We start from the raw sequence: 23,836 nt of genomic DNA, 5'->3' as shown, positions 1-23,836 counted from the left end.
AGTCATCAGGGAAATGCAAATCAAAACAACTCTGAGATTCCATCTCACACCAGTCAGAATGGCTAAGATTAAGAACTCAGGTGATAGTAGATGCTGGCGAGGGTGTGGAGAAAGAGGAACACTCCTCCATTGTTGGTGGGACTGCAAGATGGTGCAACCACTTTGGAAATCAGTCTGGCGGTTCCTCAGAAAATTGGACATAGCATTACCGGAGGATCCAGCTATACCACTCCTAGGCATATACCCAGAAGATGCTCGAACATATAACAAGGACATATGCTCAACTATGTTCATAGCAGCCTTATTTATAATAGCCAGGAGCTGGAAAGAACCCAGATGTCCTTCAACTGAGGAATGGATTCAAAAAATGTGGTATATTTACACAATGGAGTATTACTCAGCTATTAAAAACAATGAATTCGAGAGGTTCCTAGGTAAATGGATGGAACTAGAAATTATCATCCTGAGTGAGGTAAGCCAATCACAAAAGAAGACACATGGTATTCACTCACTGATTATTGGATATTAGCCTAGAACCTTGAAATGCCCAAGATGCAACTCACAGGCCACATGAAGCCCATAAAGAAGGAAGACCAAGTGGGGGTGATTCAGTTCTTCTTAGAAGGAGCAACAAAATACTCAAGGGAGCAAATATGGAGACAAAGTGTGGGAAAGAAACTGAAGGAGGGGCCATTTGAAGACCTTTCCACCTGAGTATCCATCCCATGTGCAGTCACCAAAGGTAGATGCTGATGTGGAAGTCAGGAAGTGCATGCCGATAAGGGCCTGATATGGATGTCTCCTCAGAGGCCTTCAAGAGTCTGACATATTCAGAGGCAGATGCTCACAACTAGCCATTGAACTGATCATGAGGTTCTCAATGGAGGAGTTAGAGTGAGGACTGAAGGAGCTGAAAGGGTTTGTGGCACCATGAGGAGAGCAACAATACCAACCAACCAGAGCCCCCAGCATCTAAACCACCATCCCGGGAGCACTTAGGGAGTGCCCTATGGCTCCAGCTGTATATGTAAGGGAGGATGGCCCTGTCAGGCATAGGTGGGAGAGGAGATCCTTGGTCTCATGAAGGCTGGATGCTGTAGGGGGAGGGGGAATTCCAGGGTGGGGAGGTGGGAGTGGGGGTGATAGGTAGGGGCACATCAGCAGAGAAGCAGGAGGAGGGGTGATAGGATAGGGAGTTCTTGGGTGGGGAGTTGGGGGAATAAGGTAAGGGGATAACATCTGAAATGTAAATAAAATATCCAATAAAAAATAGTAAAATAAAAGGGGTGATATAACATTAGATGGTGAAGATATTCTAAGTATTAGAAGGACATTTTTTTCCTGTTCCACAGGAGGGGGTTTATTTAGGGAGGGGGGAGAGAGAGAGAGAGAGAAGAGAGGAACAGGCAACGAGAAGAGAAAAGAGGAAGACAGGGAGGTTGGGCGGTCTCAACTATTCAAGTGGGTGATGATGTGTAACTTCCCAGGTGTAGGTGAGTGAGGCAGGTGAATTCTGGGAGTGCTTGTCTTAGCAACGTAGGAGTCACTGGCCCCTGAATATGATGTCACTGAGTTCAGGCTTTTACTAACATACCCCACTTTTTCTTATTATAAAAAAAGAAAATAAGGAGAGGAGAAGCTGATGGTGAAAGGGGCACCGTGTCTCTCTTAAACTACTTCCTGCTGTGTAAGGGTGTAGTCCGTTGGGGGAGGAGCTGGCTTTTTGATCATTGGGGCCCATTCCATGGACATGTGTACCAGGCTCTTCTGTGGACAGCAACTGTTAATCCTGTAACAAGAACTGATTAATAAACTGGTTAGAAATAATACCAGGAGGATGGCAAGAAGGGTGTTACAGGAGAGTATCTGAATTGGAGGTCTCACGTTCCCCAAAAATGGTATTTCTTGGCAGAGCTGGCGAAGACCATCTTCTTTGGCTGTAGAAGGACATATTTTAAAAACCTGTATTCCACAAAATTGAAAAGGGTAAAAGAAATGGATAATTTTCTCAATACATATCATTAATCAAAGTTAAATCAAATCAGATAAGCAATTTGTAGAGACTTATAACCCCTACTGAAACAGAAAAACGAAAGTCTCCCAAACAAAACAAAAACAAAACAAAACAAAACAAAACAAAACAAAACAAAACAAAATATTCTATGCCCAGATGGTTTTAACAGAGAATTCTATCAGACTTCCCAAGTAGTGTTAATGGCAATACTACTCAAATTATTTCACAAAAGAGAAAGAGAAAAAACATTGCCCAACTTGTTTTATGAGACCAGAGTTACCCTGATGCCCAAACCACATAAAGACTCAACAAAGAGTGAGTGTTTCAGAAGCATACTTTTCTTGTAAACATAGATACAAAAATTCTCAATAAAATACTTTGAAACTAAATCCAAGGACCCATCAAAAAGATTATCCACCATGATCAATTCGACTTAATCCCAGAGATGCATGGGTGGTTCAACATATGTAAATTAATAAATGTAACCCACAATATAAACAAACCAAAAACCACAGGTCCTCCAAGTGGGTTTTAATTTTGGCCAGTCATTGGTTGGCCATTCCCACCATCTTGTTTCTCTTTTTGTTCCTTCACATCTTGTAGGTAAGACACATGTTGGGTCTAAGGTGTTGTGGGTGGGTGACTGTCCTTATCCCTTCTCTGGGAGTCCTGTCTGGCTACAGGAAGTGGGCATTTCAGGATCCATATGCCCCACTGTTAGTTTTCTCAGCTAGTCACCCCCATAGCACCCTGGGATCTCCCCACCCATCCAACTCTACTCCCACAACAGTCTGCCATTTTCTACTGATGCCCTCCTCCATTTCCATTTTCTCTCCCCTGCAGTAGCTCTCCCTTGGGATCCACTTGGACTTGAGTTTTGTGCAGAGTGAACATTTTGAATCTATTTGGATTCTTCTAAATGCAGACCTCCAGTTAGACCAGCACCATTTGTTGAAGATGCTCTCCTTTTCCACTTTGGCTTCTTTGTTATAAGTAAAGTGTATGTAGGTGTGTGGGTTTATTTCTTGGTCTTTGATTTGATTCCATTGATCAACCTGTCTGCTTCTATACCAATGTCATGAAGTTTGTATTACTATAGCTCATTAGTACAGCTTCAAGTCAGGGATGCTGATTCCTCCAGAAGTTCTTTTATTGTTCAGGATTGTTTTAGCTATCCTGAGTTTTTTGCGTTTGGGTTTTTTTTTTTTTCATAGGAAGTTGAGAATTGTTTTTGCAATGTCTGTAAAAAATTGTGTTGGAATTTTGATGGGAATTGCATTGAATCTGTAGATTGCTTTAGGTGAGACGTCCATTTTCACTATGCTAATCCTACCAATTCATGAGCATGGCAGATCTTTCCATCTTCTGAGGTCTTCCTCCATTTCTTTCTTCAGAGACATAAAATTCTTGTCGTATACATCCTTCAAGTTCTTGGTTAAAATTACACCAAGATATTGTAGGCATAAACTTTTTGCAGTCTAATTTAACAAATATTCAACCTCTCCTCTTGCTCACCACCCACTAAGACAGTGGAAGAGAAAAGTTATTAGCATGCGGAGGAAGTGAACATGTTTACAATAGTTCTTTGGGGGTGAGCTCAATCTTCTTTGTCAGCAGTTCAGTCCCATAGCAAATACCAAATATAATTCGGCAGCTACAGTCCAGTCCACTTGGCAGTCAGACACCCCACAGAAACCAGCAGCTGTAGTTTAATCCTCAAGAAACCAAAAGGCTGGGCAACTGGCCTGAGAAAAGGCCACAGAAGTTACAAGCTGCCACAGGAACTTCACAAGCAATTCTTTGGTGAGTTGCTTTCAATAGTGGCATTAACCACTAGTGGAACTCAACAATGCTATATAAGGCAAACCAATATATGTATGTAGTTAGCAAAGAATAGCAAGGTGGAGCAAACCAAACCAATGCTCCAGCTCCCACTGTCTGTGGGGCCATATTTATATCCCTTCACCATACATCCTTTCACATGTCCACTGTAGCAAAACATCCTTTCACTTGTGTCTGCCCCAGGAAAACATTCCTTCACATGTCTACTTGAGCAAGGCATCCCTTCACCTGTGTGCCTAAACAAAACATCTTTGACATAACTGACTTTCTAAACCAGAAGTTTTTACTTTAACATATTTTATATTATTTGTGGCTATTTTGAATGTTATTGCTTCCCTAGTTTCTTTCTCAGCTTGTTTATCATTTGTATAAAGAAGAGCTACTGATACTTTTGAGTTAATTTTGTATCCAGCCACTTTACTGAAGGTGTTTATTAGATATAATAGTTCTCTGGTAGAATTTTGGGGGTCACTTGCATATACTATCATATCATCTGTGAATAGCGATACTATACTTCTTCCTTTCCAATTTGTATTCCCTTGATCACCTCAAGTTGTCTTATTTGCTCTAGCTAGAACTTCAAGTACTATATTGGAGAGAGAGGGGCATCCTTGTCTTGTCCTGATTTTAGTGGAATTACCTTAAGTTTCTCTCCATTTAATTTGATGTTGGTTATTGGCTTGCTGGATATTGCCTTTAATATGTTTAGCTATATCTTTTGTATCTTTTATCTCTTCAAGACTTTTAACATGAAGGGGTCTTGGATTTTGTCAAAGGCTTTCTCAGAATCTAATGAGGTTACCACGTGTTTTTTCTTTCTGGTTTTATTTTTAATATGGTGGATTACGTTGCTGGATTTTCATATATTAAACCACCCCTGTATCTCTGGGATAAAGTCTACTTGATCATGGTGGATGATTTCTTTGATGTGTTCTTGGATTTGTTTAGCGAGTATTTTGTCAATTTTTTTGCATCACTATCCATGAGGAGAATTGTTCTGAAATTCTCTTTCTTTATTGAATATTTGTGTGGTGTAGGTATCAAGATGACTGTGATTTCACAGAACGAGTTTTACAATGTTCCTTCTGTTTCTATTTTGTGGAATAGTTTGAGCAATCTTGGGATTATCTCTTCTTTGAAAGTCTGGTAGAATTCTGCACTAAAACCTCTGGCCTTGGACTTTTTTGTTGCTATTGTTATGAGACTTCAGTGACTGCTTTTAGTTCTTTAAGAGTTATAGGAGTATTCAGATAGTTTACCTGATCTTGATTTAACTTGGGTAATAGGTATCTGTCTAGAAAATCATCTACCATTTCATTCATATTTTACAATTTTGGGGAGTACAGACTGTTGAAGTAAGACTTAAATGTTCTTTAAATTTCTTCAATGGCTATTGATATATTTCTCTTTTTGTTTCTGATTTTATTGATTTAGGTACTGTCTCTGCCTTTTTGATAATTTGACTAAGGATTTGTCTATCTTGTTGATTTTCTCAAAGACCCAGCCCTTGGTTTTCTTGAGTCTCTGTATTGTTCTCTTTGTCTTTAATTGACTGATTTCAGTCCTGATTTTGATTATTTCTTGACATCTACTCCTCCTAGGTGTGTTTGCTTCTTTTTGTTCTAGAGTTTTCAGGTGTACTTTTAAATTGTTTGTAAGAGAACTCTCCAATTTATTTATGAAGGCATGTAATGCTATGAACTTTCCTCTTAGAACTGTGTTCATTGTATTCTGAAAGTTTGAATATGTTGTACCCTCATTTTCATTGAATTCTAGAAAGTTTTTAATTTCTTTCTTTATTTCTTCCCAGAACCAGTGATCATTGAACAGAGAGTTGTTCAGTTTTCATAAGTATGTAGATTTGTTGTTGTTTCTGTATCTGTTGAAGTTCATCTTTAATCCATGGAGATCTAATAATATGCAAGGGGTTATTTCAGTCTTCTTGTAACTGTTGAAGCTTGCTTTGTGACCAATTATACGGTCAGTTTGAGAGATGGTTTCATGAGATGCTGAGAAGAGGCATATTCTTTTGTGGTTGGATGAAATGTTCTATAAATATCTGTTAGGTCCATTTGAATTATAACCTCTGTTAAATTCACTATTTCTCTGTTTAGTATCTGTTTCAATGACCTGTCTACTGGTGAGAGTAGGGTGTTATAGGTTCCCACTATTAATGTATGGGGTCTAATGCATGACTTAAGCTTTAGTAATTTAGTTTTGATGAATGTGGGTGCCTTGAATTTTGATCATAGATTTTCAAAATTGAGAAGTCCTCTTGGTGGATTTTTCTTTTCATGAATATGAAGTGTCCTTCCCTGTCTCTTTTGATTACTATTGGTTGAAAGTCTATTTTATTAGATATTAGAATGGTTACTCCTGCTTTTTTCTTGGGTCTGTTTGCTTGGAAACCCTTTTTCCAGTCCTTTACTCTAAAATTATGCCTATCTATCTTTGTTGCTTAGATGTGTTTCTTGTATACAACAGAATGATGGAGCCTCTTTACATGCCCATTCTGTTAGCCTATATCTTGTGTGTGTGTGTGTGTGGGGGGGCGGTGAGAAAACAGAGTCAACTTATGTTAAAAGATATTAATGACTAATGATTCTTAATTCCTGTTATTTTGATGGTGGTAGTGTGTGTGTGTGTGTGTGTGTTTCTCCTCTTTTGATTTTCATGCTGTGAAATCATTTGTTCCTTGTGTTTTTTAGTATAGTTAGCCTCATTGGTTGGGGTTTTCCTTCTATTATCTTCTGTAGGGCTAAGTTAGTTGAAATTTATTGTTCAAACTTGGTTTTGTCGTGAAATACCTTGGTTTTTCATCTATGGTGATCAAACATTTTGCTGTATACATTAGTATTAGCTGACATCTGTGGTCTTTTAGGGTCTGCAAGACACCTGCCAGGCTTTTAGAAGGTCTGTTGAGAAGTTGGGTGTAATTCTGATATGTAGGCCTTTATATGCTACTTGGACTTTTCCCCTTGCAGTTTTTAATATTCTTTCTTTGTTCCATACATTTAGTGTTTTGATTTTTATGTGGTGGGAGCATTTTCTTTTCTGATCCAATGTGTTTGGTGTTCTGTATGCATCTTGTATGTTTATTGGCATCTCTTTCTTTAGGTTAGGGGAAGTTTCTTCTGTGACTTGGCTGAAGATGTTTTCTGGGCCTATGAGCTGGGACTATTCTCCTTCTTATACTCTATTATTCTTAGGTTTGGACTTTTCATGGTGTCCCAAAATTTCCTGGATGTGTTGTGTCATGAACTTTCTGGATTTTGTATTTTCATTGATCAATGAATAGATTTCTTCCAACATATATTCTATGCCTAAGATTTTCTCTTCCACCTCCTGCATTCTGTTGGTAATGCTTATATTTGTTGCTTCTGTTCTCTTCCCTGGGTTTTTCACCTACATGATTGTCTCTATTTTCTTTATTGCTTCCATGTCCATTTTTAGTTCTTGGATAGTTTCATTCATAACCTTCAACTGTTTGATTCTACTTACCTGTATTTCTTTATATTTATTTATTTCTTCTTTAGAGACCTCTACCTACTTAAATGCATTTTCCTGTATTTTTTAAGGGATTTGTTCATTTCCACTCTAAAAACTCTATCATCTTTATAAGATTTGATTTAAGATCATCTTCTTGAGCTTCAGGAAGATCATAACTTCAAGCCCAATCTGGACCATATATTAAGACTATATTTGGAAAATGAAATGAAAAACTCACTCTAAATCTGCATGGGCATGCTATAAATTCTGAACTACTTCGAAGAATATATTACCTTGCATTTTAGAATTAAAAAAATAACCCTCCTTTAATGAAATGAAACACATGAGAATTAGTAACTGTTTACTTTTATTTAGTCGGAAAGTCTTTTTTAAAACTATTTGTTTTTTTCTGGGGACCAAAGCTTGCACTCAAGGCAAAGGCTCAATCATTGAGCCCCAAACTAATGTATTGATGTCAGTATTTAGAACATATAAAGGAATACTTTTCGAGGAGAAAAAGAATCTTAGGAAGTACTTTTCAAAGTAAAAATGTTGGTTAGTTTTTGTCAGCTTGACACATGGTAGTCACCTGGAGGAGGGAATCTCAACTACAGAATTGCTCCCATCAGATTGGCCTGTGGATGTTTCTGTGGGTTATTTTTTGATTAATGATTGATATGAGATGGTCCAGCTCCTATGGTCTGTGTTAACACTGAGCAAGTAGGTTGTCCTGGGTTATATATATAAGCAAAGTGTGCAGTCATGGGAAGCAAGGAAGTGAGTAGCATTTGTACATGTTTTCTGCCTTTGTCCTTGCAGTGATTTCCTTCATGTTGAACTGTGATTGGGATGCATGAGCCATGTCAACCCTTCTGTCCCACTTTTCTGTGATCACAGTGTTTATCACAGAAACTGAAGGAAATTAGGACAGTGACTCAGTGGGAAGGAACTTTTGTAACAAGTGGAAGAGCCTAGGTTTGATCCCTATTCCTGAAATAAAATTAGTACAAATAAACACATATACTCATGGTGTGTGTGTGTGTGTGTGTGTGTGTGTGTGTGTGTGTGTGTGAGAGAGAGAGAGAGAGAGAGAGAGAGAGAGAGAGAGAGAGAGAGGCAGAGAGAGAGATAGAGAGAGATACAGAGAGGGTCTTTATGAACTAAGAAACCTAGAAATCCCTTTTTACCAGAATTTATATGTCATCTCTTCTCATTTGGGGGTTATTCTGTGAATATAGAGTGGTAGGTTTGAGTCCATATAAGGTGGGAATGCACTCAGGTCTATAGTAGCCCTTCCACTGGAGTTGGAATGGTGACCAATCTAACCCCATTGCCACAGTGGGTCCGTTGTCTTATTTGGTAGCAGTAATGGTAAGCTTCCTATGAGCAGGTACTCAGCTCCTTTTGGATGCTTGTGTGGAAGCCAGTGTGCCAGCCTTCATCTACAGCAGCTCAATAATTGTGGCTGGACCAAACTCCTACAAGGAGATCGTCCTGAGTGGCTGTAAGGAAAAGCATCATGAGAGCACATGGCCTGATCCACACCAATACCTCAAAAATATGGCTGAGAAGGCAATGCTGACAGCCAGTAAGAACATCCCAAAACATAATGGCACTTTGAATACTTGTGCCTTAAGACTCATGTACATTTATGGAGAGAGAAGCTCAAAACTTTCTAACATATGATTAGGTCCCTCAAAAACCAGGGTATTCTGAATACTACCGGAAAATTCTCAAAAGCCAACACAGTGTATGTGGGCAATGTGACCTGGGCTCACATTCTGACTGCCAGGGGCCTTCAAGACCCCAAGAAGTCACAAAGCATCCAAGTTCTGCTATATCTCAGATGACACCCCTCACCAAAGCTATGATGATTTAAATTATCCCCTGAGCAAGGAATAGGACCTTCATCTTGATTCCATCTGGAGCCTTCCACTTCCTCTACTGGCTTGCCTTTCTACTGGAAACTGTGAGCTTCCTGGTACATTCAGTCTACAACTATAGACCACCCTTTAGTTGGTTCTTGGTCACAGTGTCAAATAGTGTGTCTGCCTTCTCCTACAAGAAAGCTCAATGAGATCTGGGCTATGAGCTACTTGTCAGCTGGGAGGAAGCCAGGGAGAAAACCTCAGAGTGGATCGGGACACTGGTGGAGCATCACAGGAAGGCACTGAATAAAAAGTCTCAATGATGAGAAGAGGGAGGGGACGTGGTGTTATCTGGTGTTATCTAGTCCTCTAGCAGGGACAGAGGCACAACTCAGGCCCTGCTGCCTCCATTTGATACAGAGGCTAACTTAGCATTAATCAAGTCACCAGAAGCTTTGCCAATCACTAACATAGCCACTAGCCTTCTTCCTAAAGCCTCTGCCCACAGGCAGAGACACACAGGCAGCTGTGCCCCAGCTTCTGGGTCTGAGCACTTCAGTACCTCTTGTACCTTAAGGCTCTCTTCCTTATTTCATCTCTCCATTAAAAACATTTCTAACTTTCAGGAAATTCTGCTTGCTTAATGAAGAAGTTAGTATGGGAGAATAAATATTCATCAATACCTCATCTGTTGATTATGTTTTTCTGTAAATAAACAATCCTATGTCCCTGCTGTGTCCAGACATGGCTGTTCTGGAATCAGAAGGTGATCATGGATCTGAGGTGGACTAAGGGAAAATCAGGAACAGATGTAGATGTGAGACTAATTCCAACCCTCTTGTCCTTTGGGTATGCACTAGGCAACTGGAGTAGATTCCTCTATTCTGTGAACTAGGGACCCATAGTATAGGTTGCGATTCTTGTTGTGTCTAATCTAAAACATTTTTGCAAATAAATGTGTATAACTAAGTGGACTCTACTCTTATAATACATAGTCAGTTAGTTAGTCAGTTAGTTAGTTAGTTAGTTAGTGAGTTTGTTTTTCGTTTGTTAGTGCATGTGAATCACAGCAGGTATGTCCAGAGATCAAAGACAAACATCATGCTGGAGCTGATCCCAAAGATTGAACTTAGATTATCAGGCTTTGGGGAAGGAAGCTTTGCCTGTTGCATGATCTCGCCAGTCCTTAAACTGAAGTTGTAAATTAAATGTAGGGACTGTGTCTCTGGATGCAGTATAGACTGAAATATTTTTCTGCTTGCTCTGCTTTGTTTGGTTGTGTTTTTAAGGGTTTCAAGTTTTTGTTTCTGCTTTTGTTTTGTTTTGCTTCCTCTTTTAAAAAGATTAAGGAAGATTTTTTATTTCAGCTCACCTAGATGAAAAGCTAGCATTTAAGAGGGAGTTCTCAGCACAGGCAGTTATTTCCTGGGCAGTAACTGAAAGATCTCTGAGTTCATGGCCAGCATAGACTACAAAGTGAGTTCTAGGACATCGAGAGCTAAGAAAGGAAGGAAGGAAGGAAGGAAGGAAGGAAGGAAGGAAGGAAGGAAGGAAGGAAGGAAAAAAGGGAAGGAAGGAAGGACTAATCAGAAAGGGGGGACATAAAGGACATTAAAAGGGGGAGAATACATTAATTAAACACTCTATTGCTGTCAGTTAGAGATTTGCAAAAACTGTAAAAGATCCCATTTTGAAACAGATCAGAGCTTGTAGTGGCCTGTTCTCACACACTACCTCCTCCATTCCCTGGGGACTCGTGAATCCTGGCAGTACAGCAAGCTTTCCTTTCTCTTCTCATCCCTTTGTGTGAGCAGCATATATCTTGAAACAGCCTCTATCTGGAACCCTAGTGACCATGCCAGGCTTAGATTCAAGTAGGTGATTTACACTCTTCTTCCTGTCCTTCATTACATTCTGTAGCCTCACCCCCATCCCTGTAGCAGCTGGCTTTCAGGAGACTGAACTCTCATCCTACCTCCATTCCTGGGAGCAGAGCTTTCCTCCTTCCTGTGGACCTTCTTACTGCCCTCCCCTGACTCATCCTAATCCTGTCTGTCAGCCCCCAATACCTAGAAGCACTTTCAACCCTAGGACCCCAGTGGCCATAGCTGGTAAGCTCTGTTTAGGGAATCCCTCTCTCCTACCTGTCCTGCATAAAGACCTCTCTACTTTCACCCTAGGATTGGTAGCAACCTGTTTACAGGTACCTTCCTCCCCCCCCCAAGTCTTTTCACTGGAGACTCTAACCCTTGTCTCATACCCAGGCTCCCTGTAGCCCACTGAAACCTGTTTCTCCAGATCATTCTTTGCCTTACTGCAACCTACTTGCAAAAAAGCCTTCCTTCCACCACATATCGAGCTCCCTGGGGACTCTATCTTTTGATGAAGACAGTATCACCTTAGCTCTTTCCTGAAGCCCCTCTCAGCTTTTGTTCTAGCCCACCTCTAGTCCTCTTTGCCATCCACCAATCTGCAGAAGAGTTCACTATGAGACATCTTACAAACACCACAGTTTTCTAAGATCCAGAGAGTGCAACAGAAACCAAGGAAGAGGAGCAGATCCCAGCAGGCTGCTTTGCACCCAATCTCACAAATCCCAGAGGAAGTGGGCCTCCCAGGCAGTATCTTAGTTAAGGAGACAGCAACGCCACACCCCCTAAACAGGGAGTAACTGGGACCCACATGGACCCAGGAATTCACTCCTGGCCTGGAACACTGGTTCCTTCCTGTCTGAGACCAAGCACTGAGCAGATCCTGGATGGCAGCTCTGCACCCAATCTCACAAATCCCAGAGGGAGCAGGCCTCCCAGGAGCTCTAACCTGGGCAGTATCTTAGGTAAGGAGACAGCAACTCCACGCCAATCAAACAGGAAGTAACTGGGACCCACTAGGACCCAGGAATTCACTCCTGGCCCAGAGCACAGGTACCTTCTGGTCTGGACCAGAGCACTGAGCAGATTCTGGGCCCTAGCTCTAACCCAGGTAATAACACCCACCCCACACAGTTCTGAAACAACCAAGATAATAGGAAAGACAGGCTCCAGTAAGAGACGAGACAGGTAGTGCTAAGGTGATCTAGATGGCAAAAGGCAAGTGCAAGAACATAAGCATCAGCAACCCAGGGTACTTGGCATCATTAGAACCTAGTTCTCCCGCACTAGAAAGTCTTGAACTCCCCATATCACCAGGAAAGCAAGATTCAGATTGAAAATCACTTCTAATGATGATGATAGAGAACTTTAAGAAGGACCTAAACACCACTCTCAAAGAATTTGAGGAGAACACAGGTAAATAGGTAGAAGCCGTTAAAGAGAAAACACAAAAATCCCTTAAAGAACTACAAGAGAACACAAGCAAACAGGTGAAGGAATTGAACAAATCCATCCAGGAAATAAAAATGGAAATAGAAACAATAAAGAAATCACAAAGGGAGACTACCCTGGAGATAGAAAACATAGGAAAAAAATCAGGTGTCATAGATGCAAGCATCACCAACAGAATACAAGAGATAGAAGAGAGAACCTCGGGTACAGAAGACATCATAGAAAATATTGACACAGCTGTCAAAGAAAAGGCAAAATGCAAGAAGTTCTTAACACAAAAGATCCGGGAAATCCAGGGCACAATGAGAAAACCAAATCTAAGGATAATAGGTATAGATGAGAGTGAAGATTCCCAACTGAAAGGGCCAATATATATTTTCATCAAAATTATAGAAGAAAACTTCCCTAACCTAAAGAACAAGAAGCCCATAAACATACAAGAAGCCTACAGAACACCAAATAGACTAGACCAGAAAAGAAATACTTCTCATCACATAATAATCAAAACATCAAATGCACACAAAAAAAGAAAGAATATTAAAAGCAGTAAGGGTAAAAGGCCAAGTAACATATAAAGGCAGACCAATAAGAATTACACCAGACTTCTCACCAGAGACTATAAAAGCCAAAAGATCCTGGACTGACATCATACAGACCCTAAGAGAACACAAATGCCAGCCCAGGCTACTATACCCAGCAAAACTCTCAATTACCATAGATGGAGAAACCAAGATATTCCATGACAAAACCAAATTTACACAATATCTTTCCACAAACCCAGCATTACAAAGGATATTAGAGGGAAAGCTACAATACAAAGAGGGAAATTATATCCTAAACAAAGCAAGAAAGTAATCCTCTTCCAACAAATCCAAAAGAAGATAGCCACACAAAGATAATTCCACCTCTAATAACAAAAATAACAATAAGAAACTAAGGAAGATAATAACCACCCAACAAAGACCAGATAGTCACACCTAGAATCATCTCTGTGTTTTCAAACCTATTTACCTAGACACCAGCATGAAGAAAGACAGATTTCAAAATAGCAATTGTGAAGATGTTCAAGGAACTGAAGGGATATGAAAAAACTCCTTTAATGAAGTTATGAAAACACAAAGGAACAGAAAGTGAAATGATGAAACCATTCAACACATAAAAGTAGAAATAGAATTCCTACAGAAAACTCAACTGGAGATAAAACCAGAAATGAAAAAGTTAGGTGGCAAAACACAAACCTCAGAGTGCAAGACATGGAAAAGAGAAACTTGGATGCTGGAGACAAGGTAGAAGACACAGATATCTCAGTCACAGGAAATGTTAAATCTCCCCACAGCTCAGTAATCATTGCTCAATCACTCAGGATGGTCCTTTGACAATATTTATTGCCCTCACAAAGTGAGAACAGTCCCAGCATTACGATGTCTGTTTCACTGTACGATTGCCTGTGTACACCTGAGTGTGGCATTGCAGCATATGGACTATCAACTGTCCTTGAATGTGACTGCATTCTTTTATATTTAGTTTAAAATTTGCTTCCTATAAAGAAATCACAAATTTTGATTTTTAAAGCTGTGTTGACAAAGCATACAGTAAAACGACTTTGTTCTTTTCTATAAAGTACTTAGGATCAGAAAGAGAGAGGGGAGGAGATCTGTAAAAGCTAGAGACTATGAACCCTGACAACAAAATACCAGAAGTCACCTCATTGTTCTTTCAATGCTCATGTAAGCAACTGTGTCATGGTCTTGTGTATCAAGAAACATCCCAGAACACACCAGGAAGCCAGATTAACCTGGAAATGAACAAGAATCATGGAAATTCCCTGGTTTATTTCATGAAAGTGACAGTGTGTTGCCTGTGTTTAGGTACCCAGAACCTGTTGGAGATTAATGTCCAAGCTGATGTGCTAGCTGTCATCTATCACTTCAGTTGAGGTTGCAGGGCCCATCTTCGAGAAGGATATCTTCCTGAGGAGCCATGAGGAAGAGGACTATGAAAAGACACGGTCTGATCTACACTCACACGGCAAAATGTTAGGCAGGAATTCGGTGCTAGAAGCCAAGGGTTGACCCTGAAAGATAGAGGCACTTTACGCATTTGTGCCTTACTACCCCTGTACATTTGTAAGAAGAGATGTACATTCATGTCTCACACAGTGGTTAGAGCTCTCAAATTTACTGCATTCTGATTATTACTGGCATATCATCTATAGTCAACTAAATGTGTGTGGACAATGTGGCCCAGGCAGGTATTCTGGCAGCCAGGGACCTACAAACCCTAAGTAGTCACTGCACATCCAATGACAGTTCTACCACATCTCCAATTACACCTCTCCCCAAACCTATGATAATTTCAATTATTCACTGAGCAAGCTCTGGGGCCTCTGCCTTGATTACAGCTGAAGCCAGACTTCCTCTACCCCTGCTGCATCAGTTTTTTTCTCAGCTTACTTTCCTTGGAAAGAAAAAAAAATCACCAGGGAGACTGGTTTGAAAGTATTCATCTTCCCACAGAATCCTGTAGCCTTTACTGGTTTGTTGGAGGAACAGCAGAGCCCTGAATATAGGATCCTGCCTCCAACAGAGCCGTACATGTATAGGCTTCCCCCTGTACAACCATCAACATGATACTCCATAGAATCAGGAAAAGCCTTTAGGGGCACTTAGGATGCTACATGTGCTTTAACACATGGTTCTAGACAGAAAAGGGAGCAACAGAAATGTCCTCAGCCTATACTTTTGCTGTGTAGGAGGACTATCTCACAAATCAAACAATTGCTGTCTTAGAAAGTCCAGCTGGGCCTAAATGCAGAAGATCATCCCAGCTGGACTGTCAATCCTTGACATCATCTTGTAGAAGAAGGAGCAGGGAAGATCGTGGGACCTTTACCTGAGCATCCAGCCACTCCATACTGAATGTTATATTCCCTTCAATTCTAACTGCATGCAGCCTTGGAGACAGGCTGGGGTTTGTAGGTGGGGAAGACTATGGTGAGGAAGGCTTCATCTATCCAGCTATGAGACAGTCGTCACCATGCTTGGGAAAGTGTTCAGTGCAGCCTATTTCAGGGAGAACCCACACTCATGTAAATAACCCTTCACCTCTGCACTGTAAGTAAACCCTATAAATTCATTTTTATGGAAGGATGGAAATTGGTGGCAACATACTTTGTTGTGTCAATGGAACGTTAGGGAAGGGGGAAGATACTGTTTACTTCCCTTCAATGGAAAGGATTTTAGCAACAACATGCAGTGTCAGTAACACTGAAATTTCTAGAATATAGCTGGGTGTGTGGTCATTCCAAGCTTTGAGTTTCCACCATTCCATTTACACAGTGAAGACATATTATGAGTCTGAGAAAAATAGGACAAAATGTTTAAATTCTTCCCAAAATGTATTTCCCTCTGAGCATGAGCCATAGAGCACTATCCTTCCCTTCATATTTAATTGTTTCTTCTTCTTTCTCCATATCCACGTCTCTCATCTCTCCCTGTGGACCATCATCTCCCCTTTCATCCTTAGCCTAGTTCCTTTCTTGACATCTCATTATATTGCCCATCTTGATTATCCTGAAAAGAGAGAGCTAACCAAGACAGGATTGAGACATGGCAAGATTCAGAGAATAAAGGCACTTGATATTCAAATGGACCACCTCAAACTCTGGGACCAACCTCATGGAATTAAAGAACAGAATACAGCTTTATGTACCAAGGCATGTGTGTACACATGGGAGTGCACACACAGACACACACACATATGCATGCACACAATAAATAAATAAATAAATATTAATGAATAATTAAGCAAATAATTGTAAATGAAAAAAGAAATAATTTAGGGTTCCTTATATCATGGTTCTTAAAAGATCAAGGAAATAAAGCCCAGAAATCCTGTCATATACCCAGAGACAGTGACAATTCAAAGCAGGTATGGGGCTAGCAATCTTGTAGGGATAACATTGACACCTTCCAAACTTCGAAATAGTCTCTTCTGCTTTAGGTACCACATGCAGCACAAGAGTCTCACCTAGCACACAATTTTCTCTTCCTCCTATCCAGTAACACATTTACACAGACAGAAAACTCATAAAACCAAAATTGGGAACCATATTAGGTAAGCAAAGGATCCATAAGATAGACAATCAAACAAACAAACAATAAAACTCCAACAATACCATTGAGTTGATTTTGTCTTGGCCAACTACTGAGGGACATGAAGCCTGTCATTCAGTGAGACTTCATTGGGGAAAAATAACACTTTTTTTTTCTTAAAAGACATTAGCAATTGGAAATAGCTTCTGAGTTAGGGAAAAGGGTTTGTGTCTGCTTCCACTCTCAGCATTGAAACCACATCTGGCTTAGTCCTGGGCAGATTCTATGTATGCGGCCATGGTATCTATGAGTTGTATTTGTATGAGTCCTGTTTTGACTAGAAAGCCTTTTTTTCCTGGTGTCCTCTTCTCACTCTGGATCTTGAAGTACTTCTATCTCCTCTTCTGCAGAGTTCCCTGAGGAAGATAGAGATTTGAGTAAGACAACTCATTTAAGATTGCATGTTCAAGGTCTCTGTTCTCTACTTAATGTCTAGCTGTGTGTCTCTGCTGCAGGAGGAAGCTTCTCTGATGACAGCTGAGCAAGGCACTAATCTATGAGTATAGCAAATGTCATTAAGAGTCATTTAATTGCTACACACCTTTAGGAGAACAATAGTGTATGGTTTCTTCTAGGTGCCTAGCCTATTCTGAGTCTTGGCCACTGGAGCAGTGTCAGGCATGGGTTGTATCTCAGATAGTAGACCTTAATTACAACGAGAGAGTGCCTGGTTGCTACCACAACTTTCATGGCACTGTCACACCAAGTTATCTTTCCAGGCAAGTCACCATTGCTGATTGCAGACATTGAATCTAGGTAGGCATTTACCTACCTCATCTGGTAGTATACAGATGTCTTCCAGCACCATGAACACTACTTTTCAATAGGGTTAAAACCTCTCGATAGGCACCATCTCAACTACTTCACATTCAGTGAGTTAACTAGGTATTGTCATCAGCTATAAGGCTGAAGTTTGTGGATCATAATCAATAGCTTTGACAATAATTGAGATATTTGGGGGTTTCCATGGTGCCCCTGTGGACAACAACCTAATTAGATGTAGTCCATTCCCAGCACTGGTAGATTCACTCATTGGTGAGAGATGTCATATTGACTATTCCAGTTTAGATTTACTCCATGTCACATATGTTAATTATGTAAGAGTTTCTACTGTATTAAGTTTCCAGGACTTCTCAAATGGTACTGAGATTGATCTGTCTTTCCGAGTATTCCCCTTTTCCCCTCCCCCTCCATGATTGATCGTCCCTCTGCTCCCTCCCCATTTAACCATAACTATTTATTCTATTTTACCTCCCCAAAATGTTCCTTCCCTCCATGTTAGTTCCTTATCTATATCTATCTCTGTAGTTATGAGGATAGTAACTTGCTTATCAAAGACTTAACACCTAAGATATAAACAAATATATTTGTTTTTTTGGGTCTAGATGAGATTACTCAGGATAATTTTCTTTAGCTCTCTTTATTTACCTGCAAACTCTGTTTTTGTTTGTTTGTTTAAGTTGAATGGGAACATAGCTGGAAGTATTTGAAGAGAGGGAGATGAGGGGAATATGATCAAAATGTGATGCATGAAATTCTCAAAGATCAATAAAATATTTTACGAAGTGTTGAATCCAAATTGCTTGCATCACATAGTATACCAAATTAAGATTTATGCCGATAAAATTGTTAAACTGTAAGAGTTTTTGCTGATTACAACTTCTTAGGCAAACCTCACGTTGCTCGGATTTCATTAAATGTTTTGTTACACATTGATTTCTCTCAGAAAAGTCTGAGAATTACAAGATGTCACATTGATTTAGAGCCAGTTAAGATAAACAGACTTCCAACTAAACATAAAACAGTGAACTCTCTTTGCAATCAGATACAAGCAAAAGAGAAAATAAAACAGCCAAATAAACTTTACATTTTAATCACTTTGTCTTCATTAAGGTTTCCATTGCTCTAAAGAGACATTGTCACCAAGGCAACTGTTATAAAAGACAACATTTAATTGGGGTTAGCTTACAGTATGGAGGCTCAGTACATTATCATCAAGGCAGGAGTATGGCAACATCCAGGCAGGCATAGCACAGAAGGAACTGAGAGTTCTGCATCTTGTTCTGATGGCAGCCAAGAGTAAACTGAGTTTTCTGCACTGGATGGAGCTTCAAAGCCACATCTCCTAACACTACTACATTCCACTACCTGGCCCCCAGAGGCTTGTTCAAGCACATGAGTCTATGGGGCCACACTTAGGCACAGCGTAATGCAAAATACATTTAGTCTAACTTCAAAAATCCTATAGTTTGGGCTGGAGAGATGGCTCAGTGGTTAAGAGCACTGACTGCACTTCCAGAGGTCCTGAGTTCAAATCCCAGCAACCACATGGTGGCTCACAACCATCTGTAATGAGATCTGATGCCCTCTTCTGGTGTGTCTGAAGACAGCTACAGTGTACTCATATATAATAAATAAATTTAAAAAAAAAATCCTATAGTTTATAACAGTCTCTACAAGGTTAAAAGTCCAAAGTTCACTGTCTTCTGAGATTCATGAAATCTCTAGACTGTAATCCCTTAAGAAATCAAAATCAAAAAGCTGGTCACATACCTCCAACATCATTTAGGCTATACATAACCATTCCAAAATACCATAGTGAGGAAATACTGGATCAAAGAGCAACCAAAACCCAACTGGGCAAACTCCAAACTCCACATCTCCATATCTGGTATCAAAGTGCTCTTTAGATCTCCAATTCCTTTCAACCTTGTTGGCTGTTGTTGGCAGAACTGGCATTCAGCAGCAACAAAATTCATTCTCTTGGGCTGGTTCCACTCCCTGTTAGCAGCTTTCCTCAATAGGTATCCCACAGCATTGACATTTCTAACATCTTGGGGTATCCAAGGCATCTTTAGCTGTACAATTTTTTGTTCTAATATCTAGGAGCCACACATGATCTTCTGGGATCCTACAAAGGGCTTGGTTCACTTCTTCATCTCTGCCCTCTGTAGTACTCTAGGATCTGGTTGACGCCACTCCACTGCTACTGCTGGTTTTGGTAGTTATCCCATGATATTGGCATCTCCAATACCCTGGGGTCTTTTGATGCAACCAGGCTTCACTAAAACCTATCATAGGCTCCCTCCATGGTGCCAAGCCTCAACTACTTTGAGTGACCCCTTCAGTCCTAGGCCATCAACTGAAACTGAGACTGCACCTCCACCAGTCTCTCTCACCTCACACAGTGCCAAGCCTCAGATGCTCTCCATGACCTTTCATAACTTCAAAACCAGTATCACCTAGGTGGTTCTTACACATGATCAAGTCCAGATGCAGCACAAGATACAACCTTGTCTATCTATGGAACACAGTTTCTTTGTGCTCTCAGAAAACACTTTCCAGAAGACCTCACCTAAGTGATGCTGGTCTCTTTTTAATCACCATTAATTTCTTAGCTCTAGCTAACCAGCATCAATTGTCCTAGTAGTTCCTTCTATTCTTGACTCTAAAGCCAGAGCCACATGGTCAAAGCTGCCAAGTTCTACTTCTTGTTGGGGCTGGAACATGCCCTCCTTGTTCTATTATTTTATCATCAGCTTTCTATTTTCCAATTCCTTTAGTGCCTAAGCTTGACTCTCCTGGAACTTGCTCTGTAAATTGACCTTGAACTGAAAGGTCTGGATGACTCTGTCTCCTGATTGCAAGGATTAAAGGTGTGTAGTACCACACTTGAACTCAAGCTTTTCTTTACCCAAAACCTCCTCTGTCTTAGGCTGGCCTTGAACTAAGAGATCTGCTTGCCTTTAGCTCCTGGGATTAAAGGCTTGTACTACCATGCCTGGACCTAAACTTAGCTGAGTGGGATCTTGCCCCAAGATCACTACTCCCTTAATTCAATTTAATATCATTGAACACAGGATTCAGCTCCATTTCACTTCCTGGTGCCCTTTTAATACAGTAACCATATATTTTATATTTTTCCCTTCTAAGTTTGCTATGCATGTTCAAAATGTTCTTCATGAGAAGAAAGTCTCTACTGTGGTTTTTGAGATTTCTTCTGCCAATGAGATTTATATAAATCTCTTTACTTTAGCCTCAGGTAGACTCTTCAGAGAATGGCAAAAACAGCCACATTCTTCACAAAGATACCACAAAAGCAGTCTCTAGGCCACATACTGAAATTCTGTTACACTGAAACTACTTGGGTCAGGTCTGCACACTTTAAATCACTCTTAGCAACAAAGTCTTCCATATTCCTACTAGGATGGTCCATCAAGCCCCACTTTAAAGCATTCCACTGCTTTCCAAATCCAAAGTCTCCAAATACACATCCTTCCAAACAAAAGGAAGTTCAGGCATATTACAGCATTACCTCAGTCCCCAGTTCCAACTCCTGTCTTAGTTTTTTACTGCTATGAACAGACACTATGACAAAGGCAACTCTTATAAGGACAACAATTAATTGAGGCTGGCTTACATACAGGTTCAGAGGTTCAGTCTATTATCATCAAGGAAAGAGCATGGCAGCATCTAGTCAGGCATGATACAGGAGGAGCTGAGAGTTCTACATCTTCATCTGAAGGCCTCTAGGGGAAGACTGACTTCCAGGCAGCTAGGATGAGTGTATTTAAGCCCATGCCCACAGTGACACATCAGTTCCAACAAGTCTAGATTTTTTAATAGTGCCACTCCTTGAGCCAAGCATATATAAATCATCACAGAAAGCATTGGAATGCTTTAAGTGGGGCTTAATGGGCTATTCTAGTAGGAATACGGAAGACTTTGTTGCTGAGGGTGATACAAGCTGTGGAAGCATGGCTCTGGAGGTTTCAGATAAGAAAAAGTTTAGTATATGGCTGAGAAACTGTTCTTGTGATATTCTGGTGAATAATATGGCTACTTTTTCCCCTTGTCCAAAGATTCTGCCAGAGAATAGAGTGAAGATAGTCAAATAAATTGCATTGACAAAGGAGGTCTCAAAACAATCCAGTTTAGATTCTGTGCTGTGGTTTACTATCATAAACAGTGTTTAGATGAAGTGGAGCAAGCTTAGAAAGAAAAAATCACAAAATGTATATGTTGTAGTAGTTGATTAATCCATTCCAATTGCTCCAGCAGTGCAATGGCAGCAGGAGTTCCTCACTACCTGCCCTAATGTTCTGGGTTCCCAAATGAATGACACACATCTAACCTTCTCTTTTAATTATGCCTTAAACAGCTCAATGACTGAACCCCTCCAAAACTTATACGTGGCTAACACCTCCCCTCTCCAATGCCTAAGTTATTACTTACTAAAATCTATATTCCATCTTCACTGCCTTAGACCCAATCAGGAGACATCCCTGGGGTCGCTCTTCCCTAGCTCTTACATGATTGGTGTGATCTGTCTTCTGCACCTCTCAGGTCTAGACCTGATTGCTTTCTTGGCATGGTGGTTCTACATCCTCCTCCTCTCTTGGTTCTCTTGTCCGCGAATCCTAAAGTCCCACCTTTGTATCCTTGTCCAGCCATTGGCTGCTAGCAACTTTATTTACCAATCAGAACCAACTGTGGGCAGGGACCCTCAGCGTCTTACATATGGATTCTTGGATTCTTGTGCAATTTTGGGAACCCAAATAATGTAATGCAAGCATTAGAACAAACTCACAACATTTCCCCCTTTTCATCCATTAACAAATTCTTTTCTCTCAGATATACAATGAACATAGTTACAACAGTTATGTAAACTACAAGGTATGACATACACTAATAACATCCAGTCTATTAATTTTGTCAATTTCAGTACATTATTCTAACATACATCTTAACTTAAGGAGTTTGCAATTCTATACCTGATTTTTAACTTAAATTACCACGTAAAACCATTCTTTCAAATCTACATAATTTTCCTCGATGCTAAACAACTTAAGTTTGATTATACCTAGTCTTTAACCCCTTCAGATATCTAAGAACAAATTAAATATTACCTGACTAGATAGGAAGCACAAAAACATAGCTTCAAAAACTTAAACAACTTGCAGATACAGCTGACTACTTGGACAAGTCCCCTATTCCACAAAACGTTGGAGCATCTGTCTTCAGCCTTCTGGCCCAGAACCATCTGACAGAACTTAAGTGAAGCAGGAATTATGAAGGACTAGCTTACTCAATATTGGCAGAGTTAAGCTTTTGACTATTCCACATTGTGTGTCTTTTCCAGGAAAGTATTTTTTGTCTGTAGAGGAATTAGGGCAATTTTTTCTCAATGGCTACCTTGCCACAACTGGAGCAACTCTATATGGCGGTTATGATGCTCAATGTCGTCATTGAACTGTGAAAAGGTATAGTCAGAAATAGACATGACTCCCAATCAAAAATCTAATACTAGCCTGCGCCTGGTCCTTTTGGCTGGGACAGATACCTAGCTGGTCTGCTCCTGTGGAGACACCTTATCCTGAGCCATCCTAGAGGAACCACTGTACTCAGAGCAGCAGGTAAGAACCCCCTCCAGCTTTCACGGGACAAAGGGCCTCCTCTTCCACCAATGCCTGACAAGGCCATCCTCCGCTACATATATGACTGGAGCCATGGATCTCACCATTTGTGTTCCCAGCCTGGCTGTTTAGACCCTGGGAGCTATGGTTGGTTGGTATTGTTGCTCTCCCCATGGGGTCACAAACTCCTTCAAATCCTTCAGTCCTCTAACTCTTCCATTGGGGACCTAGCAATCAGTTCAATGGTTAGCTGCCACCATCCAACTCTGTATATGTCAGGCTCTGGCAGAGCCTCTCAGGAGACAGCTATATCAGGCTCCTGTCAGCAAGCACATTCTGGGACTCACAACAGTGTCTGTGTTTGGTGACTATCCACATGTGATGGATCCCTAGGTAAGTCAGTCTCTGAATGGCCCCTCCTTCAGGCTCTGCTCCACACTTTGTCTCTGTATTGCCTCCTGTGAGTATTTTATTACTCCTTCTAAGAAGGACCGAAGCACTCCCACTTTGGTCTTCCTTCTTCTTGAGCTTCATGTGGTCTGAGAGTTGCATCTAGGGTGTTTCGAGCTTTTGGGCAAATATCCACTTTTCAATGAGTGCATACCATGTGTGTGATTTTGTGACTGGGTTACCTCATTCAGGATGATATTTTCTAATTCCATTCATTTGCCTAAGAATTTCATGAAGTCATTGTTTTTAATAGCTGAGTAATACTCCATTGTGCAAATGT

The 23,836-nt window shown here is 40.5% G+C and overlaps 1 pseudogene; it reads left to right on the top strand.

Moving 5' to 3' along the window:
• Window positions 1-1,471: 1,471 nt before the first annotated feature.
• LOC114608912 lies at window positions 1,472-9,536 on the top strand (annotated as a pseudogene).
• The last annotated feature ends 14,300 nt before the right edge of the window (window positions 9,537-23,836 follow it).

Source organism: Grammomys surdaster, unplaced genomic scaffold (genome assembly GCF_004785775.1).
Source record: "Grammomys surdaster isolate TR1022 unplaced genomic scaffold, NIH_TR_1.0 125941, whole genome shotgun sequence".
In the NCBI taxonomy this organism is placed as follows: domain Eukaryota; kingdom Metazoa; phylum Chordata; class Mammalia; order Rodentia; family Muridae; genus Grammomys; species Grammomys surdaster.
Note: the sequence above shows the minus strand (reverse complement) of the source record. Positions and strands in the feature narration are given on the sequence as shown.